At 46.0% G+C, this 7,814-nt stretch overlaps 1 non-coding gene across 1 annotated transcript; it reads left to right on the forward strand.

Moving 5' to 3' along the window:
- The first annotated feature begins 6,876 nt into the window (after window positions 1-6,876).
- Window positions 6,877-6,983, forward strand: LOC118018712. The gene has a single exon (XR_004681462.1). It is a non-coding gene; the product is annotated as a U6 spliceosomal RNA (small nuclear RNA).
- The last annotated feature ends 831 nt before the right edge of the window (window positions 6,984-7,814 follow it).

The following is a 7,814-nucleotide window of genomic DNA, read 5'->3' on the forward strand; positions in this document are numbered from 1 at the left end:
AAGGAATGGCTTCATAGACAGTGGGAAAGGAGACACAGGGAATGAAGCTGCTGTTGGAAATAGTACCTGAGGCCCATGGAGAGGGAGAAATACCCTGGCTTCTCCCTTCCTCCCACCCACCAGGCTCCTCTCACTGCCTCCCGCTAGCCAATCTGTGCAGGAAGCCAGTTGATTTGGCAGCTTGCTGGTGTTGGCAAAGCAGAAGAAGGGCCAGGAATGGAGTTGAGGGCAGACAGGCCCAGGCTCAGCACCAGGGAGTGGGGCTTACGTTTCATCTCCATGAGCCCGATTCCTCATCTAGAAAGTGGGGATAATGGTAATATCTATGCACAGACTAGTTGAGTGCATACAATAAGATAACACTTGTTAACAGTTGAGCCCAGTGCCTGGCACACAGTAGGGAGTACCCTGTAAATGTGAAGAACAAACTGGCTAGCCGTTTTCTGCTCAGAGGATGGAAGGAGGGAAGAGGACAGAGGCCTGGGAATAAATTCAAGGTATAGGAGCAGTCCTGGTGCTGGTGATATTTTTATCTCAGACACGTGCCCATCTGTCCCCTCTCCATTCTAAGCTGGTGATTCTGTCAGTCTCCTTTTAGAAACCCTGAGTCAGGGCTAACCACACCGAGTTCAGGGGAGTTGGGAGTTTGGTCTCCATACTCCTTCAAAAGGATTTCAAATCCTCTTGACTGTTAGCTGATGTTTCTGCCTCCAGCTGCTGCCAAACCTTCCTGGCCTCCCCCAGCCAGGGGCTGAGCCATCTCCAGGATCTCTCTTTGTATAATTAAAAAGAAAAATAGAACAGCCGATGTTGCCAAACATGTATTTAAAGTGACACCCGGGGTTCAGGGAGTGGAAAATAAAAATGTTTGAGGTTTAGATTAAAAGTCTCCATTGCTCAGCTGTCTCCTGACCCTGGGATTTCTCCTCAGCCTGACCGCCTTTAATCCCCTGCCCTGGCTTGTAAAAGCCTTTTAGACTGAAGGCATTTATTTCTCAGAGAAGTGTTCCAGCCTAATCATGTAAAAATGCCCAGCATCCCAGGAACAGCCTGTCAAGTGCAATGTGGTTCTGGGAAGCCCCGGGGAGAGTGGGGAAGTTGGGGGGTGTGATGAGTCCTTGCTTTCCTTCACCGTGCCCTTCCCCCACCACATCTAATCCATCAGAAAACCCAGTGGACCATAGCCCTTCACATCTTAAAACTTGAGCTCTCCTGTCCAGGGGTATCCCTTTTATCTTTCCCAGGCCCCCACCATCCCGGGCTCAGAAATCTGCAGTAACCTGCTGCCTGGTGTCCCTGCTTCTACTCTTGATCCTCCCAAAGCCATTCTGTAACAGCAACCAGAAAAACCTTTCTAAAACAAATCTGATCCTGTCCACTTGTCTGGTTAGATTCCTATTGCTGCTGAACACGTTACCACAAATTCCGTGGCTTAAAACCATACCAATTTACCCTCTCACAGTTCTGGAGGTCAGAAGTGCAAAATGAATCGGAAGGGGCTAAGACGAAGGTGCTGGCAGGGCTGGCTCCTTCTGGGAGCTCTGAGGGGAAATGCATTTCCCTGCCTTTTCCAGCGTCTAGTGGCTGCCTGGATTCCTTGGCTTGTGGCCTCTTCCTCCTTCTTCAAAGAGCATTTGTCCAGTCTCTTCTGTCGCCACATCTCCTTTTCTCTCTGACCCTCCTGGCTGCCTCTGATCAGGACTCCTGTGTTTACACTGGGTCCATCTGGATCATCTGGGATAATCTCCCCATCTCCAGACCCCAGACTTGATCACATCTGCAAAGCCCCTTCTGCCTCATGCAGTAACATAGTCACAAATTTCCAGGGATTAGGATGTGGACATCTTTGGAGGTTCATTATTCAGGCTACCACCCTGCTTAAAGCCCTCCGATGGCTGTGCATCAGAGTTAGAATTAAAACCCAGGCTCCTTACCCTTCATGGGAAGGCCTTATCTAATCTAGCCCCTTCTTATTTCTCCCGCCCTCCCTTTGGCTCACTTGCTTCTCACAGTTCTTTCTACAGGCCAACTCCATTCTTGCCACAAGTCTTCTCTGCACATGCTGTGCCCTCTGCCTAAATGCTCTTTCCCCAGATCTTCACAGGGCTGGCTGCTTTGTCCCTTTCAGACGTCAGCTCCAGTGTCACCTTCTCAGAGAGTTCTTTGCCTGATTAATCTGTCTCACCCACTCCTTCCTGCAGTCTTTCATATCACCTGGGTTTACTTAATGTCACCTGAGTTTACTTATTATTACCTGTTTATTTATTTATTATTTATCTTTTATTTTTTTAAAAGATTTTATTTATTTATTTGACAGAGAGAGAGACAGTGAGACAGAGAACACAAGCAGGGGGAGTGGGAGAGGGAAAAGCAGACTTCCTGCAGAGTGGGGAGCCCGATGATGCGGGGCTCAATCTCAGGACCCTGGGATCATGACCTGAGCCAAAGGCAGACGCTTAACGACTGAGCCACCCAGGTGCCCCTAATTTATCTTTTAAAAATGTATTTATTAACTTATTTTCTGTCTTCGTCCCCCATCAGAAAGTGAGCAAATGAGAGGAAAACGCTTCCTTTTCTTGTTCACAGCTATATCCCCAGTGACTGGTGAGTAGTAGATCCTTGATAAATGCTTGTTGAATGGATGAATGGATGGATGATGGTCCGGACATCCATTTGGTCTCTGGGCTTTAGTGTCCAGGATTCAGGCTCAGGATGGAGGTAGGTCAGACAGGCAGCGGGGGTACAACGTTTAATGAGTACTTTCTGTGTGCCAGGCCCTGTGCTAGTCCTTTCATGCGATTCAACATTTATTGAACACCTGCTGTGTGCCGGGCCCGGTGCAAATTATTTATTCATGCATTAGTTATTCAAGTCAAAGAGCATTTACTAAGTGTCTACTGAATGCTAGGCAGTGTACATTTATCAAACGTCTATTGTATACCAGTTGTCTCAAATCAGTGCCTGGGTACACAGCAGTTCAATAAATGCCGGAATCAATGAATGTCCTCAAGGAGCCCCTAGTCTTCCTGCTAAAATGGCCTGTAAATAAATAACTAACACACAAAGATAAGGCAATAATGTGGGTGTGTTCAGAGTGCAGAGGGGCCCCTTATCACCTTGTACTAGCAGATACCTTTCTCCGAGTCTTATCTTCTTACCTGGGAACCAGCTCTCTGAAGGTCAGGTAGACTCACCCCTCACTCACCTGCCTCTCCATGCCCTGGGCACCTGGGAAGGACCTGGCCAGCAGCACATGCTCAGTCAGTGCCTATTACCTGATTACTGCGGTTTCCCCCACCGACAGTTGTTCCTTCATTCATATGCCAGGCAAGAGGGCAACAGCTGGGCTCGAACCCTCGTGCTGCTGGCCAGGAGCTAGGAGCTGGGAGCCTCCGACAGGCTGTCCGCCCTCCATTTGGCTTGACTTTTCCAGCTTTACATGAAGGATTTGGTCCTCCTCCCTTGGTATAGCTCTCTGACTAGACTTCTATGGAATCTATTGTAAAAATTCAGGCAATGCGTAGAAATTGTTAAAGACTCCAAAGCTCACCACAGTCAGGAGGCTTTGCCTGATCTGACACTTTCCTTCCCTCCTTCCTTCCCTTCTTTTTTGTTTTAAAATGCATACAACATAAAATTACAATTTTAATTATTTTATTTATTATTTTATTTTATTATTCTATTTATTTATTTATTCATTTATTTATTTATTAGAGAGGGAGAGAGGGAAGGGGGAAGGGGCAGAGAGAGAGGGAGAGAAAGAATCTCAAGCAGGCTCCACACCCAGCGTGAGCCCAATGCAGGGCTTGATTCCACAACCCTGAGATCATGACCCAAGCTAAAATCAAGAGTCAGATGCTTAACCGACTGAGCAACCAGGTGCCCCTTTATTATTTTAGTTTTTAAGTAGATTGCATGCCAAACGTGGGGATTGAACTGATGTGACGATCAAGAGTTGCACGTTCTAATGACTGAGCCAATCAGCGCCCCCCACCCCCTGCCCCCGGCCTTTTTACTATTGTAAAGTGTATAGTTCTAGGGCATTAAGTACATTCACACTGTTATGCAACCATCACTACCATCTTTCTCTCCCTTTTTTAAAAAAATGTTTACCCCTGGGTGCCTGGGTGGCTCAGTCGTTAAGCGTCTGCCTTCGGCTCAGGTCATGATCCCAGGGTCCTGGGATCGAGCCCCGCATCGGGCTCCCTGCTCCCGGGGAAGCCTGCTTCTACCTCTCCCACTCCCCCTGCTTGTGTTCCCTCTCTCGCTGTGTCTCTCTCTGTCAAATAAATAAAATCTTTAAAAAAAAAAAAATCTTTACCCCCAACGTGGGGCTTAATCTCATGATCCCAAGATCATGACCCAAGCAGAAACCAAGAGTTGGATGCTCAACCAACTGAGGCACCCACACACCCCTATTTGTGTCTTATATTTAATAATCAGTTTGTTTAGGGTGCCTGGGTGGCTCAGATGGTTAAGCGTCTGCCTTCGGCTCAGGTCATTATCTCAGGGTCCTGGGATCAAGTCCCGCATTGGGCTCCCTGCTCCTTGGGAGCCTGCTTCTCCCTCTGCCTCTCTCTCTCTCTCATGAATAAATAAATAAAATCTTTAAAAAAAAAATCAGTTTGTTTAGAGCATTTACAAACATAACTTTAATAATGTACCAATTATTTTGGTGAGAAATGGCAAATACAGTGTTTGTCATAGTAAAAGTGAGTCTTTAAATCACATTTGAAGTTGCTGTCATGCAAAGTAATATAGTGCCACTGTGAGCAAGTTTAATAATAAAGAATATTATGCAGTTATAAGCTTTAAAAATAGGAAATAAACATATATATGGTTTAAAAATAATTATATATTATTATCATGATCGACTTAAGAAACAAAACTACACCGCTTCTATAGCAGCTTTATTCACAATAGCCAAAAGGTAGAAACAACCCAAATCAGCAGATGAATGGAAAAACAAAATGTGCTATATATACTATAGATTATTATTTAGCCTTAAAAAGGAAGGAAATTCTGACCCACGCTATACTATGAAAGAACACTGAAAACATTATGCGAAGTGAAAGAGGCCAGACACAAAAGGACAAATATGGTATTATTCCACTTATATGAAATTCCTAGAGTAGCATATTCATGGAGACAGAAAATAGAATAGTGGATGCCAGGGGTCAGACGGAGAGGGAATTCGGGGGAGTTGTTTACTCATTAGGTGCAGGGTTTCTGTCTGGGATTGTTATAGGCTGGATATGTTTCCCCAAAACTCATGTTGAAGCCTTAACTCCCAGTGTAATGGTGTTTGGAGGTGGGACCCTTGGGAGGTGATTAGGTTTACATTAGAGGTCAAGAGGGGCACCTGGGTGGTTCAGTCAGTTAAGCATCTGCCTTCGGCTCAGGTCATGATCCTGGAGTCCCGAGATCAAGCCCCACTTTGGGCTCCCTGCTCAGCAGGGGGTCTGCTTCTCCCTCTGCCCCTCCCTGTCTCGTTCTCTCTCTCTCTCTCAAATTAAAAACAAAAACAAAAACAAAAAACCATTAGAGGTCAGGAGAGTGGGACCCTCTTGATGGGATTAGTGCCCTTATAAAATAGACCCCAGAGAGCTCCCATCCCTCATGTGAGGTTACAGTGAGGAGATGACCATCCATGAGGAAGAGGGCCCTCACTGGACACCAAATCTGCCGGCACCTTGACCTTGAACATCCCGGCCTCTAGAAGCGTAATAAATAAATGCCTGATGTTTAAGCCACCCTGCATATGTATTTTGTTATAGTAGCCCAAGCTAACAAAGACTGGGATGAAGGAAAAGTTCTAGAGTTGGATGGTGGTGATGGTTGCATAACAACGTGAATGTGAATGCACCTAATGCCACTGAACCATACCCTTAAAAATGATCTAAATGGGGGCACCTGCGTGGCTCAGTTGTTAAGCATCTGCCTTCAGCTCAGGTCATAGTCCCAGGGTCCTGGGATCGAGCCCTGCATCAGGCTCTCTGCTCAGTGGGAGGCCTGCTTCTCCCTCTCCCACTCCCCCTGCTTGTGTTCCTGCTCTCTCTGTCTCTGTCAAATCAATCAATCAATCTTTAAAAAAAAAAAAAAGATCTAAATGGGGGCACCTGGCTGGCTTGGTCAGTAGAGCGTGAGACTCTTGACCTCGGGGTTGTGGTTCGAGCCCCATGCGGGGGGTAGAGACTACTTAAAAATAAAATCTTTAGGGGTGCCTCGGTAGCTGAGTTGGTTAAACGTCTGCCTTCGGCTCAGGTCATGATACTGGGGTCCTGGGATGGAGTCCCACGTCGGGCTCTCTGCTCAATGGGGAGTCTGCTTCTCTCTCACGCTCTGCCTACTTGTGCTCTCTTTCTCTGTTAAATCAATCAATAAAATTTGATTGATTTGACAGAGAGAGAGCAAGAGAAGGAACACAAGCAGGGGGAGTGGGAAAGGGAGAAGCAGGCTTCCCACGGAGCAAGGAGCCCGATGCGGGGCTTGATCCCAGGACCCTGGGACCATGATCTGAGCTGAAGGCAGATGCTTAACGACTGAGCCACCCAGGCGCCCCTCAATCAATAAAATCTTAAAAAAAAAAAAAATCCCTAGGGGACCTGGGTGACTCAGAGGGTTAAGCATCCATCCAACTCTTGATTTTGGCTCAGGTCATGATTTCAGGTTGGTGAGATTGAACCCTGCATTGGGCTCTGCGCTGGGCATAAAGCCTGCTTAAGATTCTCTCCCTCTCCATCAGCTGCACCGTCCCCCCCCCCCCTGCCCATGCATACGTGCTCTCCCTCTCCAAAATGAATAAATAAAATCTTTTAAGAAATTATTTAAATGTTAAATCCTATGCTATATGTATTTGCTGCAATTATAAAAAACCTGCTCATTTCAGCAGTACATATACTGAAATTGAGACAATTCAGAGAAGATTAGCATGGTCCCTGCATAAGGATGACATGTAAACTTGTGAAGATTTCCATATTTCTATATTTTTTATTTTAAAAATTTTAATTATTATTATTATTTTGCGTGTGTAGGTAAAGCGATAGAAGTTTATTAAGTGAAGATACAGAAAAAGCTCTCAAGAGTAAGAGGGGTCCCGACAGAGTTGCCAACGATGACATGTAGGGTTGGTCTTTTATAGAAAGCTAACCAGGGAACTTAAATAGTGAACCATCAGAGATGGGAAGGGCCCTACTGTAGGCAAAGTCCCTGAGATGGGAGAAAGCCATTTAAGAAAAGCCAATGAACAGAAAGCAGAATTGGGTAGGGTTAGGCCAACATTCCCTTCTTTCGAGGAAGGGGGATTGACCAAACCTTTGTCCAGAAGCCTATCACCTGAGACTTAAGACCGGTGGCTGCGCTATTCGCCTTTGGCCAACAGGTGCCCAGTTTTGCTGTTTATGAGAAGAGGTCATCTAAGGGAGAGATGTCTCCCAGGAAAGAAAAGGGCCGCTTTTACTCACCCTTTGGTGGAAGTGATCCCAGGTTTCGGCACCAAAATGAAGTGGTAGAGCTAGGTTCTTGTCTCATGGAGTTGAAGAATAAATCTCTTGGACAACAGAGAGTGAGTAAAGCAACAGAAGTTTAAGTGAAGATACAGAAAAAGCTATTGAGAGTGAGAAGGGTCCCGACAGGGTTGCCCTATTTTTTATTATTTTTTTATGTCTTATTTTTATTTATTTGAGAGAGACAGAGGGAGCGAGCCCTCAAGTGAGCAGAGGGAGAGGGAGAAGCAGACTCTGAGCAGGGAGTCCTAGGTGGGGCTCCATCCCAGGACCCCGAGATCATGACCTGAGCTAAAGGCAGATACTTAA

The sequence above is a fragment of the Mirounga leonina genome, unplaced genomic scaffold (assembly GCF_011800145.1).
Source record: "Mirounga leonina isolate KUSES-001 unplaced genomic scaffold, KU_Mleo_1.0 Mir_171, whole genome shotgun sequence".
NCBI classification, from domain to species: domain Eukaryota; kingdom Metazoa; phylum Chordata; class Mammalia; order Carnivora; family Phocidae; genus Mirounga; species Mirounga leonina.